Source organism: Schistocerca piceifrons, chromosome 9, assembly GCF_021461385.2.
Source record: "Schistocerca piceifrons isolate TAMUIC-IGC-003096 chromosome 9, iqSchPice1.1, whole genome shotgun sequence".
In the NCBI taxonomy this organism is placed as follows: Eukaryota; Metazoa; Arthropoda; class Insecta; order Orthoptera; family Acrididae; genus Schistocerca; species Schistocerca piceifrons.
The window spans coordinates 157,321,730-157,341,130 of NC_060146.1; the positions used below are offsets into that span (position 1 = coordinate 157,321,730).

Below are 19,401 nucleotides of genomic sequence, written 5' to 3' on the forward strand. Positions count from 1 at the left end.
ACATCTTGTCTTTATGGTCCATAACCCTGTAATATGCCTATATTCACGACCTGTCCCATACATACTCCCACCACTACATCCTCCAATCTGGACACAAGCATCAACTATCCCACCAAAGGCAGCACTACCTGTGAAAGCAGTCATGTGATTTACAATCTAAGTTACAATCACTGTGATGTGTTCTATATGGGCACAACAACCAACAATCTACCTGTCTGTACAAATGACCACCGCCAGTCTGTGGCCTAGGAAACAGCTGGACCACCCATTTACTGAGCACGCTGACCAACATAATGTCCTTCATTTCAATGAGTGTTTCACAGCCTGTTCCATCTGGACCCTTCCTATCAACAGCAGCTTTTCTGAAGTGCACATGTCAGAACTCTCCCTGCAATACATCTTTCATTCCCATAACTCCACTGGCCTTCACTTCACTGTCCCTGTCCTTCACCCACATATCACCTTTCCTGCTCCAGCAGCACACAGCCTTCTATTCCACCAATGGGTTGTATGAATAAAACGGAGACTATACTGTATACTCAAAAGTTCGGAGAAAGTTCTCTGGTTGGCATGAATAAAGCGAGTCTGAGAATATACTTCACCCGAGTATGTTCTCAGTGTGGGATGAAGGGTGGGGAAAGTTCCTCAAAACAAAGAATATTCTTCGATGAAGAAAACCAGAGAAGTTTCTCACAAGCTGAGAACATTCTCTGTTTTTGTGAGTGCTCTCCATAGCTTACTTTGAGCTGAGTAAGTAGTGTTGTAGTTAAGTGTTACCAAGTGTTTTTAGTGAAAATGGCATAATTTATGTTTCTTGAAAGGCAAAAAAGATATACGGAGTATGCAGGAACACAGAAGAAAGGGACTGTAGGCGTTTATATAAGATTTAACACTGAATACATTATTTGGCTGGCAAATCACTTTCTTCCTGAAAATCACGAAAGAGGTGGCGGCACCCTTTCCAATGAATGCAAAATGAAAACATTTTTGCGCTATTTAGCAGATCCAAGCTTTCAGATTGGTGTAGTAGAAGACTTGGGAATACATCAGACAACAGTATCACTAACATTTTTATATGTTCTGTAACAGGTTAATAGAAAAGCACCGTTGTGGATCTGATTTCCGAGAAACGTTAACGAACTAGAAACAGCTAAAGTTAAATGGTAATCGAGATATGAGTCTCCATGTGCGGTAAGGGCCCTAGACTGCACTCACATACCTATAATGAAACCTTCTGCACATCGAGATGAATATGTTAATCAAAAGAGCCTTCCATCTATAAATGTGCAGGCCATGTGTTGTAAGGGTACAGTACCCATACATAGTATCAATTGTGCACTATGCAGCAATCATAAAATAAAGCAAAGACTGCAGTGCAGTCAACAATGTGCGAGTGGGTGAGTGGGAGTTGACTGTTGGAGTCCGTGAGTGGAATTCGGGTGTGTGAGAGGCTAGAGATAGCTGCACGTTAACGAGGCTGGAGATTAGTGGCAGAATGTAGGTGTAGTGGCACACAGTGTTTGATTTCTGTTGAGTGTTTATAAATGTTTGTTTACAAAAAGGATGTTTTAACTACTAAAATCCAGTATTTGTGAAAGGAGATGTTATCATTTAGTAGTTTTCCTTAGATGTCACAAGAACAGAAGGGCACGACAATGAGTTTCATGATGATGAGCTATTACATATTATGCTAAATTAATTAAATATAACTTCATCTTCAGCATATGTGAATAATAAAGTTCATTGGGAAACTGGGGGGAGGTTATAGTGTGATAACAGTGAAATGTTAACGAGTGTAGATGCTTCATGGCCTGGGTCTGTACATGACGCAAGGATATGAAGAAACTCGAATGTGTACAGTATATTGCGAGAGAACCAGTGCAATGCCTTAATTTTAGGAGATGTAGGATATGGCATTGCACTGTGGTTAATGATACCATTCCAAAATCCCAAAACACCCAATGAGAGGGCGTATAACAGACTTCACTCTAAGGAAAGGGTAATCGAATGGTGCTTTGGACATGCAAAAAAGCATTTCCCAATTCTGCAAAATAAAATACAGCTTGTCCAAACAAAAATCTCCAGTGTGATAATAGCCTGTTTTGTTTTGCACAATGTAGCAAAACATATAGAGAATAAGGATTTTGAGGCACCTGGTGAAGATGACAACAACCTTCTAGTATTGGGAGTAGAGGAAGCAGCAAACATACGTGTACGTGGAACAAACAGAAGACGGGAAATCGTTAATGTAATACGTCAACTGTAGTGTATGGGAGTCTGTCAAAACTTAGAATAATGAAACCCAATTTGTGTATTTTTTGTAACTACAATAATTTTTTCCCCGATGAAAATAAGAAACAGTGCCCTTTATTTATTTATTTATTTTATTTATCTAGCGTATGGCTATTACAGACATATCATACAATTAAATTACATATACATACTGACACACAAGGAACTTAGGTTTGTCTTTACAACTGAATATCCAGTCCTTCAATCCAGCGCACTGCATCTGGAGTTGCTAGCAGTAAGTCCCATTCAGCACCGTGATAGGTTCGAATCCTGCATTCACTGACAATGTGGTGAACAATCTGGTATGGAGCCCCGCAGTCACAGGCCAGTTTGGGCAGCTTCTTTCACTTAAAGAGAGAATCTCTGCATCAGCCATGGCCCGTACGGATTCTGTTGTAGTCCAGGTCTTGCGTGGTAGATCAAATCCACTTGGAAGTTTAGCACCTGAGAAGGTGATAAGCAGGTGTACATCTGTCACTGCTTCCCACTGACCTTTTCATTCTTTGAGAGGTTTGAAATCCTTATCAACCATGTCAGCAGCATCACACAGAGTTGGATGGCATAATTTCAGTCTCTTACGATTTAAAAGTGACAGGTCGCTATGCACGGGTGGTTAGAATTCCTGATCTTGTGGAATTCTCTCATAACAGACAGTACATCTGCATAGATCAGGAGACATTATACCAGTTACAGTGGAAGCCAATAAATTGGAGTAGATCTGATTGTGCCAGATATTATGCACATTGTCATGTTCAGCTGGGTGTCAACAAGCCTTGTATGATGACTGTTCATCCAAACAGGTGCACAATACTCAGCACTGGAGTACACCAAGCCCAGAGCTGAAGATCGCAGGGGGGTTGCTGAAGATTCCCAGGTAGTTCTGCATAGTGTATGGAGGATGATGTTTTGAGTCCTCAACTTTTGAGCTATGTTAAGAAGGTGTTGTCTGAAGCATAGTGTACGGTCCAGGATGGCACCAAGATATTTTGGGTTCCAATTATGATGAAGATTTCTGCCTCTGAAACTTACTTCCAGTTTTATGTTCGCCAACCGATTATTTAAATGGAAGCAACACACTTCTGTTTTACTCACACTGGGTTGGAGTCTCCAGATTTTGAAGTAATTATCAAGAGCAGACAGGTCATTGGTTAGAATATCTTCTGTTGTATTCATTTCCTTGTGTCGTATGGCTAGAGCCAGGTCATTGGCATATTGGTATTTTCTGGAAGAATTGTCAGGTAGATCACATAGATATAGGTTTAACAGTAGTGGTGATAGAACTGATCCTTGAGGCAATCCATTGTTCAGCTTCCTCTCCTTACTTATGTTGCTTCCAGTGATTACCCGGAACTTCCAATCACTTAGCATGCTGGTAATCAGTTGAGCCATTGCTCTGCAGGGTATGATGCAGAGAAATTTGATGTTACATAATAAAATGCAGTTTAGGCCTACTGTTTTTCTTCATTCTCTATCATCGATTTTTCTTTCAACAAAAATTGTTTAACATGTAACAATTCAGACTGGAACAGAATTTTCAGATACTACAGTAAACGCACAAACTGTCTAACCCGCACAATTTAAAATAGAAACAAGTTACTCTTGTTTTACTTCCCCAAAAATTTTTCAAGGATGTGGTGAAGGTATTTGCTAGGTACTACAGTAAATAAGTGCACAAACTCTGTAACCTGCATCATTTAAAATAGTAATAAGTTACTCTTTGTGCTTTACTTTACCAAAAATTGTTTCAAGGATGTGGTGAACCTATTTGCCTGACACAACAGTAAATAAGTGCAAATTGGGTTACTGGTATGTTATTCTTATTGTATCGTTGAAAAGAAATTTGTACTGAATAATTTCTGTAAGAGGATATGGAATTTGGTAAATGAGGAATATAAACGAACATTCACTTAAAAACAAAAGACATGTATCTATTCATAAAAATCAGTGCTGTAATACATTACATAATTTGTTTTATTGTTTATCTTTTTCTTCACGTATCAATTTCTGCTGCTTTCTTTGCAGTATATCTAACTAGTATAATAGCATCACCCTTTGCAGCTCTGAATTGGACAAATTCACAGTCTCATCAGTTTCCATACTCAATCTCCACTGTTTAGACACACTCTCATGCTGCATGACAGGTGATTTAGCGGTTATGACAACTTCGGGGCCCATCAAATCTGTATGGTCTGCTGTGACAATTTGCGGTAGCTGCAAAATTGATTCTGGTTCGAAGAATGTGCAATCTTTATCAGTTACCTCCGAACTCCCTTGGGGGGGGGCGGGGGGGGGGGGGGATGATAGAGGTTGTGGCACCTACTCCACAAGCTCCTAAAAAAAAAAGTAATAGTAGTGTGTGTCATGATTTGGTTTCTAGTTAGTATATACAGCAAGCAAGTTTACACAGAAATGTGGGCGGAGTTTTTCCAATTTCATGCATAGTACACTGTGATACTTTCACAGAAAAGTGGTCAAATATCAGACGAAATTTACCAAACATGGTTTCATTTTCATGCGTTAAAAATGAGTATTTTTCTGTGACTACATAGGCTTTCCCGGCGTAGTAAGTCTTGAAAGTCTCTTCGGGTTTGCTGCCGGATCCTAAAATCAACTTGACTCGATATTTCGGCGATCCAACTGTTCGCCGTCTTCAGGAAATGCTGCTTCTGCTGATGAGTCATGCTGAGAACTGACGCAAGATTGCAATTCAACGTCCTATATAGGCCACTGTTCAGTACACAGCATATGCGCCGCCCATCACGGTTTCTGCATTCCAACACAGGGGGGTGGCGCCGCCCTTAGTGAAACACTGCTGGCAACGATATATTGAAATCAAGGCCGCACCGAAGAACGTCCATATTTGATGCGAGATAATACAGGATTCCACGTTTTGCTAAGAGGAAACGGATACACCGAGAAACAGATTTGTTGGGCTATGGAATTTGGACCATCTCCGGAGGTGTTCGAAGAGGAACATAGATCTGTGGCCTTCCTTCCTTATGCTGGAGGTTTATCGTTTAAGATTGGATGAATTTTAAGGAATTTTAACATTAAGAGTGTGTTTCGTCCACCTTCTAAGATTAGGGCTCTGCTCGGCTCTGTGAAGGATGATTTGGGACTTAGGAAACCCGGGGTGTACAAAATCCCGTGTCAATGTGGGGAAAGCTTACGTTGGCTGTTCTATTCGCACAGTGAATGACAGGTGTGTGGAACATCGCCGTCACACAAGGCTACACCAGCCGGAAAAATCGGCCGTAGCGGAACACTGCCTAAATGAGGGACACAAAATGAAATTTGAGGAAACTGTTGTGATTGACAACATTTCCGGTTTTTGGAATAGTGTCTATAAAGAGGCGATTGAAATTAGGTTGGCTGATAATTTAATCAACAGAGCAAAACGTGGAATCCTGTATTATCTCGCATCAAATCTGAACGTTCTTCGGTGCGGCCTTGATTTCGATATATCGTTGCCAGCAGTGTTTCACTAAGGGCGGTGCCACCTCCCTGTTTTGGAAGGCAGAAACCGTGATGGGCGGCACATGCGCCGTGTACTGAACGGTGGTCTATATAGGACGTCGAATTGCAATCTTGCGTCAGTTCTCAGCGGGACTCATCAGCAGAAGCAGCATTTCCTGAAGATGGCGAACAGTTGGATCGCCGAAATATCGAGTCAAGTTGATTTTAGGATCCGGCAGCAAACCCGAAGAGACCTTCAAGAAGTATTTTTCTGATTCAAACTTTCAAAACATTAAGCACATAAAAAAAAAACAGAAAGTATGGGACATACCAGGAACTCTGTGGATAGTTGGGTTGCAGTCATCTCCGTCCAAAAACTTCAAAAAAATCTGTTTCCAATTTTTTAGGGAAACCTTAATGTTGCCTGTATTATTTACATCCGTCTTGGCCTTGATGCGTGATTTCATATTGTGCAGTTTTTTCATAATCTGCCCGTCTGAAATTTCTTTCCCAAAAGTAACCCTGTAACAGTGCTATATTTCCTTAATACAATCTGCCTTCTCCTTTCTTGCAGCTGGAGTTTCTGATTTGCTGATGACAGCTGGATAATCTTTTATAACATTCTTAATCTTCCATTTCGGCACAGAAATAATGTAAGAAAAATTTTTGGTATCACAAAACACACACAAAAGAAACAAACTAAGAACCAAAGATGTTGGGTTTTAATCCCTATGCTGAGAACTTACTCAATAAGGGAGGGGGGGGGGGGTGGTAGAGAGAAAGTACTCCTGGGTCAGAGATCATAGTTCCTAGTTTTTATTCACACGAAACTGAGAACTTTCTCTGAGAATGTGCTTTTGCTCTGAGTGTCCACTCTGGAGAATGTTCTTGTTTTTATTCATACAACTCAATGCACTCACTAGTCTTTCTCTCTCTCTTTGCCCCTCTTCTACTCCTTTTTTCCTCTCTCCTCTTCTACCATCCTCTCCATCCTCGGCCCCCTTCAAACCCCCCACAACAAACCCCCAACTGCACCTAGAATTCCTACCATATCTCCACCACATTCCCACATGCTCCCACAACAGGACAACACCCTCCCCTACCCCTGCCCCGTTATCCCTCCCTCTCCCCACCTCAGCCTCCTCCTTACCCCCACCATCCAGACTGCTGTTCCCATCAGGCTCAGTTGCCTGCAGTCCAACATTGTTGGGCAGACACAGTGGTCATGTGTGTGTTAGATGTGCTTGCGTGAATGTGTAATGTGTTTTCTACATTAGAAGGCATTTTTGCCAAAAGCTCACATGTTTAACAGTCTTTTTGTTGTGTCTGTATGCAACTCAACATCATCTCTATATGCCGAGTAGCAGTCTACCCCTTTCATAATAGTATCCTATGAATATAACATTAGTGAATCACAGTTGTAATCTGTAAACTCATACAAATACTTGGGAGTAACTTTTAGTAGGGATACCAAGTGGGACGATCAAACAGGCTCAGTTGTGTGCAAAGCAGGCAGCAGCTTTTGGTTAATTTGTCGAATACCAGGGAATGCAATCTGCCTACAAAGGAGATTGCTTACAAATCACTTGTGTGACCCATTCAAGTGTGTGATAGCCATACCAAGTAGGTCTAGCATGGGATATTGAATGTATGCAGAGAAGTGCGACACGAATGGTCACAGGTTTGCTTGACCCACAGGAGACTGTCACCTAGATGTTGAAAGAACTGAACTGGAAGATAGATAGAAGTAAATATCCTGAGAAAGTCTACTGAGTTTCAAGAACTGGCTTTAAATGATGACTCTAGGAATACACTAAATGCCCTACATATTGCTCCCATAGGGATAGTGAGGTCTAGATTACCTGCAGAATGTGCAGTGGCATTTAAACAATCATTCTTCCTGCGGTTGACATGTAAATGGAATGAGGAAAAAGCCCTAACTGGTACAGTGGAACACATCCTTTGCCATACACTTCACAGTGGTTCACAGATTATAAATGTACTACCAAGCTAACCTTGCTTGCTTCCTCTTTCTAGTCTGGATTTCGTATTATTCTTAGGAAGTCTAAGGGAGCTGTAGTACTGACACATATCTGCTTCAGTTTATCAACTGTATCGAAAGAAAAATTCTTTTCACAAATTTATAAAACTGTTATTGTACTGGGTCCGTTTGATGTAGCTCTCCACACTTGTCTATCATGTGCACACCTCTTCACCTTTGCATAACTTCTGCAACCTACACCCAGTTTATGCTACTTAGAGTATTCAAGGTTTCATATCCCTCTATAATGTTTAGCCAACACACTTTCCTCCATTGTCAATTCAATGATTCTTTGATGCCTTAGAATCTGCCCTATCAACTAAGCATCCCTTCTAGTCAAGTTGTATCATAATTTGTATCTCTACCCATTCTTTTACTTGGGACATAAATTTTCTTCTTCTTAGATTCCCTTCTTCTTTATTAATTACACAGTCTACCCATCTAATATTCACTTCTGTACTACACTCCAGACAAACATGTCCAGAAAAAACTTCCTAACACTTACATTTATATTTATATTCAGTGTTAACAAGCTCCTTGTACCAGAAATGCTTTCCTTGTAATTACCAGTCTGTGTGCTCTCTAGTTCATGCACTGTCATTTATTTCCCTGCCCTAATAGCAAAATTCATCTGTTTAAAAAGAGCAGCTACAGCATACTTCATAAGTAACACATGTTACGCAGTTAAGGATTGGTTAGAGGATCCAGAGAAGTGGATGACAATGAAAAGGAATAACTACAACACTCTGTCACATCACAATACATGATCACAATGCAATGCTTTTACAAGAAAATCACGTACCAAGAACTACAGTGCACAATAGTACAGTCTTATCATTTTTCTGATCCCAACATCTCATTCTTCATGAGGTGATGTGACATTACAAGTTGTCTGGAACAAATAGTTTGTAAATCAGAAAGAACTGTACAATAGGGGCCAACCAAATGAGACGGAGTTCTTAAAACACCAACCTCATACACAGGAGCATGGAGTTTGCCCTCTCCGTTCAATCTGACTAAAGTTTTCCTACAGCATTTCAGGCAAATGGAGCGCTGGTTCGTTCAGCAAGGTCACGGCTGATCTATCTGCATAAAATCATATTTATATATCTGCGTGTATGGGCATTTTGAGAGATCTATTTTAATTGCTCTGTGACAAATACCATATTACTGTGAGACAGCTGCTGGAAGAATAAATGAATCAAATCAAATAACTTTTAGTGTCTCACTTCCTACTGTTATTTCCCCTGAATCACCTGATTAAATTCAACTAAATTTCATTACCTTTGTTTCACTTTAGTTGATTTCATCTTATAACATTTGTCCAGTACTTATCCTGCTGCCAATAAACACACATAAATATACATATTATCCACCCTTTTGGAAGTAATAGTTCCTTCCTCGGCCAAGACAGAGGAATAGGTTGTGTAAGGTTGAAAATGAAAGGCAGGTCACTTACGCTCCAGAATGAGAGTTAATAACCTTTAGTGCTACCGTCCATTTTGAGCAACGTGAAAAGGTTGCAACATAACAAATATAACCTATAAATGATGGCATAATCTCACATTAGCTGAAGTATACAGTTCATAGAATAAAGATAGCTTTCACTGATGTGTTTGAAATCACTTTGCCAACTATAAAACCAAACTGTCACCTTCAATCTAAACTAGACCATGAACTACGCTACAGATCCGTATGTCAGCACATCTAAAATTTCGATTTGACATATGTTAGCTTCGCCAATTCACAGCTTATAGACGGTTGAAGCACGGGGCGTTGCAATGCGTATTTGACTAAGAAAGTCAGTAAATGTATGGGGAATAGACCAAGGTCCGTGCGCTTGACCAAATGTATGTGGTCAATTTTAAATGGCGAGTTGCTCAGCTTTTAAGTAACATACGTTTTTATTGACAAAACCCTGCCAAATATTCCCAAATTTTTCGATAACTAGAAAGTACATTGACTTCTTTTATAGCTCTTACTCTTGCCGTCCGTAATTTTTCTCATCGCTAATTGCTTTCCTGTTCACACTTGAAATTTACCAGAAACATATTCCGACTACAACTCTTTTCCCACGAACCATATTGTTGTCGGGTCTCTACCACTCTGCGTCTGTGAGCTGGGAGCTCACTACCTTAAGCCTGTGTTATTAAGCCCACTGCTACCACCATAAGGCATAAACGTAAACACACGCAACATTGGCAACAACTTCAAAACAAAACAAAGTACTCAAGATATAAAGATAAAACTATATCCAAACTAAGTCGAAATCTTCAATTTGCGAATAAATCTTCATGATTAATTACAAAAAAGTATTATTACGCTAATATTACCAATGCTCTGTTATGGGATAACCAGTAATACTAATAGCTACAAATTGTTCAGTTTGGTAGTTCATCCAGCAAAACGTCTTCCAGCGCGTAATAGCATTTCTCCCACACAATGTCATGCAAATTTAATCATAAAGTTTCAGGTACACATGGAACCGAGTTTGCCCATTCTTTTACTATAGATTTTCATTCCATATACTGTAAAGTCTAAGTGATCAATTTTTATTCATTAGGCTCTGTATTTTACAAGACAGTCTAATTCCACTTGCTGTGTGGGAAGATTACAGGTATCTTTATTTCTTGTGTTTGCATCCAAAATTATTTTAGTCAAGTAATTTTACTTTACTGTATTAGAAAAGGATAATTTCGTAAATATATGAGTATAGGACACTTGGGAGTTGTAGTTATTGCAATAGTTTTGCAGCACTTTTCCTTTAGCAAGCGAAAATTATGTATCTGACAATTTCATTAATCAGGCTTCTCTAGAAGATAATACTAGTCCTAACGATAAGTCCAAACTAATTGTGGTACGCTATTTTCCGAGCACTGCGGTCAATAGATTTGTAGTATTTCCGATTCAAGGTCAAAAATGATAAATTTATTTGAAAGAAATTCAACTTACGTTAAAATTCCTGTCTCAGTTTAACTCAAAAAATATACCTGCAATGAAATTTCACAATTTTATTGCTACAATACTTTTTTTAATATTTTGGTGTTTTTCAGTATTTGCTTCTTTAATGTATTACATCGCTTTGTTGTGATGGTGGTTTTAATCAAATTTTCTTGGAAGCGGTTTTTTAGGATATTGATGGTGTTCAGAATAGAACCAGGATGTTTCCGGTGTTACTGCCTTTAATTAATACAAATGTATCACCTGCAAACAGAAATGATGATCGATTTCTGTATATGGTCACTTGACTTACACACAATATAAAGTTCGTCCTTTAATCGCTATGCAGACTTTGGATATGATCACCTAACTGCTAGAAACTGATTCCTTTCAAAAGTACTGTGGAATCTGAATTTCATGTGTGTCTCGACAGTTTGCACTGCATATCTGGATTGAACTTGAATTAGTGCTCTGAAGAGGTATATGCAAGAACTGATTACTACATGCAAGAAAAATGCCATCATTTAACTGACAAGACTCCGACAATAATGATATCATTTTGCACAACAGCCTAACAAAACAGAGACATCTTTAGTCAGAATGGAGTATTTTATTCAGAATCATAGTGTCCACTCAGTATTAGAGAGTACATGGATGCTATATATTGAACCATTAGAATAAAATTATATAACGTGCATAAATCACCGTAAGCAACCATTTATTACACGTTTCTACTTCTGTTTGAAAGTATTTCTGCTGTTTCTTTTTTTCTTTCGTCATGTACCTACGGAAGAAACGTCCTGAGGGAGATAGAAACGTAGACCAAGAGAAGGACTAAGAGTTTAGAAGAACAGAATGTATCGTTAGAGCGCAAAATTGCGTTTCTGGTGTGGTGTATTAGTGTCAATTCACATAAAAAATAGCGTTTTCATTTTACAAAAAAATGTTTGTTAGTGTTTCAGTAGTGTGTTATCCTAGCATAGCTTTTTATATACTTTGCTTATATCTGTAAGGTTATTAGTACTGTCATCTGCCATTTTTTTCTCATTAAAATTTTCTTCACGTATCTCTATACCTTGTTGGTAATTTATAAAGTGACTACATATTTTGTTTAAATGCGTGTTAACCATGGAGCTAAAAATAAGAGGAGTTGTCATGACGTCACAAACTTGAAGTCGACCCAAATGAAGGTCCACCATGTTAGCTATACCAAAACATTCGCTTCTGGTCGTTTGATTCCGTGTAGTCGTGAAGTGTTTTGATAAAAAATGCCGGCTAGCGACGTTTACGGGTGTACTAATCGTTCTGACTGTAGTCTTAAGTTTAAACAGATCACATTTCATTCGTAAGTGGACTTATTTAAGTGCTATTTTCTTATATACAGGGTGGTCCATTGATCGTGACCGGGCCAAATATCTCACGAAATAAGCGTCAAACGAAAAAACTTCAAAGAACGAAACTTGTCTAACTTGAAGGGGAAAAACAGATGGCGCTATGGTTGGCCTGCTAGATGGCGTTTCCATAGGTCAAACAGATATCAACTGCGTTTTTTTAAATAGGAACCCCCATTTTTTATTACATATTCGTGTAGTACGTAAAGAAATATGAATGTTTCAGTTGGACCACTGTTTTCGCTTTGTGATGGATGGCGCTGTAATAGTCACAAACGTATAAGTACGTGGTATCACGTAACATTCCGCCAGTGCGGACGGTATTTGCTTCGTGATACATTACCCGTGTTAAAATGGACCATTTACCAATTGCGGGAAAGGTCGATGTTGTGTTGAAATATGGATATTGTGATCAAAATGCCCAATGGGCATGTGCTATGTATGCTGGTCGGTATCCTGGACATCATCCAAGTGTCCGGACCGTCCGCCGGATAGTTACGTTATTTAAGGATAACAGGAAATGTTCAGCCACATGTGAAACATCAACCATGAGTTGCAACAAATGATGATGCCCAAGTAGATGTTTTAGCTGCTATCGCGGCTAATCCGCACATCAGTAGCAGACAAACTGCGCGAGAATCAGGAATCTCATAAACGTCGGTGCTGAGAATGCTACACCAACAGCGATTGCATCCGTACCATATTTCTATGCACCTGGAATTGCATGGCGACGACTTTGAACGTCGTGTACAGTTCTGCCACTGGGCACAAGAGAAATTACGGGATTTTTTGCACGCATTCTGTTTAACGACGAAGCGTCATTCCCCAACAGCGGTAATGTAAACTGGCATAATATGCACGATTGAGCAACGAAAAATCCACGATGGCTGCCACAAGTGGAACATCAGCGACCTTGGCGGGTTAATTTATGGTGCGGCATTATGGGGCGAAGGATAATTGGCCCCCATTTTATCGATGGCAATCTAAATGGTGCACTGTATGCTGATTTCCTACCTAATGTTCTACCGATGTTACTACAAGATGGTTCACTGCATGACACAATGGCGATGTACTTCCAGCATGATGGATGTCCGGCACGATGGATGTCCGGCACATAGCTCGCGTTCAGTTGAAGCGGTATTGAATAGCATATTTCATGACAGGTAGATTGGTCGTTGAAGCACCATACCATGGCCTGCACATTCACCGGATCTGACGTCCCCGGATTTCTTTCTGTGGGGAAATTTGAAGGATATTTGCTATCGTGATCCACCGACAACGCCTGACAACATGCGTCAGCGCGTTGTCAATGCATGTGCGAACATTACGGAAGGCGAACTACTCGTTGTTGAGAGGAATGTCGTTACACATATTGCCAAATGCACTAAGGTTGACAGGCATCGTTTTGAGCATTTATCGCATTGATGTGGTATTTACAGGTAATCATGCTGTAACAGCATGCGTTCACAGAAATGATAAGTTCACAAAAGTACATGTATCACATTGGAACAACCGAAATTAAATGTTCAAACGTACCTAAGTTCTGTATTTTAATTTAAAAAACCTACCTGTTACCAAGTGTTCGTCTACAATTGTGAGCCTTATGTTTGTGACTATTACAGCGCCATCTATCACAAAGCGAAAACAATGGTCCAACTAAAACATTCATTTTTCTTTATGGACTACGCGAATATGTAATAAAAAATGGGGGTTCCTACTTTAAAAAACGCAGTTGATATGCGTTTGACCTATGGCAGCGCCATCTAGCCAGCCAACCATAGCGCCATCTGAATTTCCCCGCTCAAGCTAGACAAGTTTCGCTCTTTGTAGTTTTTACGTTTGACGCTTATTTCGTGTCATATTTGGCCCGGTCACAATCAATGGACCACCCTGTATACTTGAAATTTTGACTCACTGTCAAGTTTTACTGTATGGTTTTATTTCGATGATTTGACTTTAGATTTCCTATCAATCCAACGTGAAGAGCTCTCTGGTTGACTGCTTTGAGAAGGAAAGATTGGAAACCAACCAAGTGCAGTAAAATATGTTCGTAGCACTTCAGGTGGAAGATATTGATCGAACATTAGTTTCGTCAGTTAATTAAATCTTCCGTAAAATGTGGGGAACGCCTGTCACAGTGGTTAAATTATAAGTACTTAAAGGGTTACATATTTGTCAAAGCAAAGTTACCTCTCTTAGTCCAGGCTATTTATATCATTACATCAATCACTGTGCTGTCGTGTTACCCAGTAAACTGCTGTTATTTGGCACACTGAATGTCACTTGGTAGGTACAATTTCAAAACAAAGCATATCGTCGCTAGGCAATGAAAACCTCGTAACTCCATCTGACAATGAAATCCACCAAATGTAGAAAATTATGCCACATAGGCTGCTGAAACCTTCCATCTTCGAGTTGAACGGTGTTGCCATCTAGCGGCAATAATGAAAACCTCACATCTCCAGTGATATGTAGTTTGTGCTGTAAACCTCGTATCTCCGATAATCGCCATTGTTAGTGTGCAGGGCGAACACATACTCCGAGATTTAAACGTTTTTTGACGTGATAGTAACGTTTTTGACTGACAGACCCAACACCGCTTTATTGCTACAGGTACGTGTTAGTATTTCTAGGTATTTATGTATTATATTTTCATATACAGAATTAATAATGACCTCGTTAAATACAATGTTGACTTACGAGTTTTTCATCGCGCGTAAAGCAGACTGCGCTCGGTACATAGGAGGTTCTAATTTTAGAACTGAACAGAATCCTATACATTCTACAGTAACTACTTTGTTTTCAGCTATGGGTAAAAAGAGTAAATTCACTCTTCACCTTGTGAAACTAGCCGACAACGCATCATATAGTATAAAATCACCGGAAGACGATTCTAGTCAGGTTCCTCCTTGTCCTACACCAAAAGAAAGGGTAGACCTACAAAATGATGGTAAACCGTAGTTTATATTGTTGTAACTGGAAGTAAGATCCTTGTTTGGAAGTTGGGGTGATTAAATTATTTAAATGTTATTGATGACTTTATGGTTTACACTACAGATAATGCGGAAAAAGAAGCCAATACAGAGGCGAATTCCACTTCTGAGTTTGAAAGTCTTTTCGAACACAGCAGCGAGGATGATATCTCCAGTGGCAGTAGTGATGCGTACGATCCAGATAAAAACAAAAATGACCATAGCAGTAACAAGAGCAAGGAAGACGACGATGACGAAGTTGATGTGGGAGTGAAGAGTACTAAGCAGCGCTGTAAAAGGAAAAGCAATCAATCACTTCAAAGTTTGCAGAAAGAAAAATGTATGAGGGGACAGGATTATTTAGGAATGCAAAAAGATGAGTTTGGCAAAAAGAGACCAACAATAAGCAGGAGCAGGAGGGAAATGAAACCACGATGTACTTGTAAACATTCTTCCTTAAAGTGGAACAGGAATTGCAAGGATATTACAGAAGAGCAGAGACAGCGAATATTTAATCATTTCTGGCAGGATATGTCTTCGGGTGAAAGAAAAATTTTTGTTAGAAGCCATGTCTACTACGTTCCAGTTAAAAGACGCAGAAATAATTCAGAATCTAATAAATCTCACCGTTCTAACACACTATATTACAATTTTGTAGTAGAAGGACAGAGAAAAACTGTCTGCAAGACTATGTTTCTGAATACTTTGTGCTTAGGCGAATGGAGTGTCAGAACATGGGCATCTAGTGCACCAGGAAGAACGCTTGCAGAAGGGCCTCAAATGCAGGAGAGACCAACGAAAGTTTCAGGTGGACGACAATCAGCATCAGATTTTTTTGCAGAGTTGCCGAAACTGGAATCGCATTACTGCCGTCGTTCTTCCACAAAACTCTACTTGGAACCTAACTGGCAGAGTAAATCAGAACTACATAGGGAATATATACAATTTTGCAAGAAAAGAGGACAAATCCCAGCTGCTTACAAACAGTTCTGCGAGGTATTCGATGAAAATATTCTTAACTTATTTTCGCCTAAAAAGGACCAGTGCGATCTTTGTTGTTCTCACCAGACAGGCAATCTCTCAGACAATGAATACTCTTTGCATATGGCCCGAAAAACTGAGTCAAGGGAAGCGAAAAATAGTGATAAATTAGGATCAGCTAGAGTGTTTACAATGGACCTTCAAGCACTTCTCCTTTCTCCCAGACTAAAAGCATCTGCACTGTACTATAAAAGCAAACTGAAGGTCCACAACTTTACCATATATGATTTAAAAAGTAACGATGGTTATTGTTACCTTTGGCACGAGAGTGAAGGTGGACTAACAGCTTCGGAATTTGCCAGTATATGCGTGCATTTTATAGAAACGTATGTCCAAAATGATTCAGAAGCTATTTTCTATAGCGACAGATGCACGTACCAGAGTCGAAACTCAGTCATGAGTAATGCACTGGCTTATCTCGCCAATCAGAAAGGCATTACAATAGTGCAAAAATTTCTGGAGAAAGGTCACACTCAAATGGAGTGTGATTCTATGCACTCCACCATAGAAAGGAAGTTAAAAAACACACATTTATACTCCTGCTGCCTATGTAGAAGTTTGTGCTACCGCAAGACAAAGTCCTAGACCTTATGTTGTCAATTATTTGGACCACACGATGTTCAAGTCCTATGATAAACTCTCATTGTATTCATCTATTCGGCCAGGATCCAAAATTGGGGATCCAACAGTGACTGATATCCGGTGTCTGAAGTATGATCCCTCCGGAAAAATGGAATATAAATTGAAATTCAGTGATACATGGGAACCACTTCCAAGAAGGATGTCAAACATACCCAGCTCACTTACAGTGCCCCCTCTCTACAGTTCACCACTAAAGATCAGCGCAAATAAGTTTACGCATTCGCAACAACTAAAGCTGGTCCTTCCTAAGGACGTGCATTCATTTTATGACACATTTGTAATGAGAGAACATGTCCGTGCATAAAAAAATGCAGCCGAAATTAAACTTGTTTACAGCCACCTATGACTGTCAGTGTAGCAGCAATAGTAACAATAATAAATGTTAATAAACTGCACAAATGTTTACAGTAAGAAAAGGTTAATTAAAGCTAACAACATTGTTTCTATGTTTTTTAAACACTGCAATTTATTGACATCCAGATTCCAATATTTTGATCAAAGTGAAATTATTCATTTCACTTTATATCTGTAACAATGTATCGTTACAGACGTTTCATAATACACAAATAATGTAAAATTTAAGTAAGTTTTTTTTAAAACAAATTCATTTCAATTCTTAACCGTGCACTCGTTACATGCCTCTTATCTCCATCACTACCAAAAACATAACTGTGAAAACCTCGTAACTCCAAAAACCAGCAGACAATTTGAAGTGCATAATAAAGTCTTATGTACCAATGACCGGATCCATATGGTGTTAGCAGAAACCACTACATTTAACTAATCAGGTCCTCATGTGATTTCTATAATTAGTTTTTTGTTTCTCCTGTAAAATTTGACCAATTTGAGTTACGAGGTTTTCATTGCCTAGCGACGATATATGTAAACAACAATGGGCATGACAATCTTAAATTCCGTTCTTTTCCTTCATAATTTAACGAATCTTTCACTTTCTTGTGATGACATCTGGCTTATTTATATCATCCCTGCATATGTCTATGGGAGACCATATGAAATAAGGTAAGTTTCTTGCAAACTTGAACCTTTAAAATTTGCATTTGACTTGAAAGTGCAACGAATACAAATCGGTGCCTCTAACCTATCAATCATTGCTTTTGGAGTTCTGGCTTTATCAATTATCGACACAAACACAATGAAAGTGAATAGAAATGGATTATGAAAGCATGCTTTTCATGGCACATACTTCACTTCTCCATTATTCGAAGTGTATAAAGGAAGAGGAATCACAGTACTGAGGCCAGAAGCGTCATATTTTCGTGTAGTATTATTGTATCGAATACACGTCTAAGACCAGAAAAACGTGTGAAGTTGCGTTCCTTAAGCTGTCTTGTTCACTAAAACAGTGTGACATTTACTATGTAAAACAAATATCAAGTCCACACGACAGAAATAACGAACAAGAAGTAATTGTAAACACTAGTCTGCTAATGTTTTGGGTAATCCAAGATGGCGACAGGCTCCGCCCACTGGCTTCAAAACAAGGTAGTCAGTAGCACCATCTCCCCTTATTCTACCTCCATGGTAGTAACATTACGTGTCTAATGTCAACATAAAACATGATCTGTAGATAAAGAAACTACAAGCATTTACATCTACATCATACTCCGCAAGTCACCTAATGGTGCGTGGTGAAGTGTATTTTCGGTACCACTATCTGATCCCTCCAACCCTGTTCCACTCGTGAATAGTGCGTGGGAACAATTATTTCGGTAAGCCCCTGTATTGGCTCTAATTTCTTGAATTTTCTCCTTGTGTTCAATATGCAAGATGTATGTGTGGGGGTGGGGGGAAGTAATATGTTGTCCGACTCCTCCTAAAAAGTGCTGTCCCAAAATTTCAATAGTAAATCTCTCCGTGATGCACAACGCCCCTCTTGTAACGTCCACCTGCGGAGTTTGTTTAGCATCTCCGTAACGCTCTCCCGCCAGCTAAACGATCCATTGGTGAAAAGCGCCGCTCTTCGTTGGATCTTCTCTGTCTCCTCTAACAGTCCTACCTGATGGGGATCCCAGACAGATGAACAAACTCAAGAATAGGGCGAACAAGCACCTTATAAGCCACTTTTTTCGTGGATGAGTAACGTTTCCTGAAGATTCTTCTGTCAAATCTGACTCTGGTGTTTGCTTTTCCCACTATCTGTTTTATATTGTCATTCCATTTAAGGTCGTTCTGGATGGTAACGCCTAGGTATTTTCTGGCAGAAGCTGTCTCCAGCTGTTTGTCATCGATATTGTAGCTATGGATTTTCTTTTCCTATGTATGCACAGCATGTTACAATTATTTATTTTCAGGGTCAACTGCCGGAGGCTGCACCATTTATCGTTTTTCTGCAGGTCGTTCTGCAAATTCTTACTGTCTTTTGGCGTTGCTACTTTGATATAAACAACTGCATCATCTGCAAATACCTTGAAGAGTATCCAGCGCTTTCTACTAAATCATTTATATATATATAGTAAACAGCAACAGGCCTCTAACACTTCCCTGTGGTACTCTGGATATTACCTGTATATCTGTCGATTTAGTTCTGGTAAGAGCGACGTGTTGAAATCTATCTGCAAGAATGTCTTGAATCCAATCGCAGTTCTGCTCCGATACTTCGTAATCT

General features: G+C 39.4%; 1 long non-coding RNA gene across 2 annotated transcripts; it reads right to left on the bottom strand.

Annotated features, from left to right (window-relative positions):
* Positions 1-8,591: 8,591 nt before the first annotated feature.
* On the bottom strand, positions 8,592-9,882 carry LOC124717359. 2 transcript variants are annotated; one of them, XR_007005742.1, is made up of 3 exons: positions 9,772-9,882; positions 8,762-8,875; positions 8,592-8,681 (listed from the first exon to the last, which is right to left on the bottom strand). It is a non-coding gene; the product is annotated as an uncharacterized LOC124717359 (long non-coding RNA). The 2 variants fall into 2 exon arrangements; XR_007005743.1 differs by lacking the exon at positions 9,772-9,882 and adding an exon at positions 9,074-9,720 and having other exon boundaries at positions 8,762-8,970.
* Positions 9,883-19,401: the final 9,519 nt, after the last annotated feature.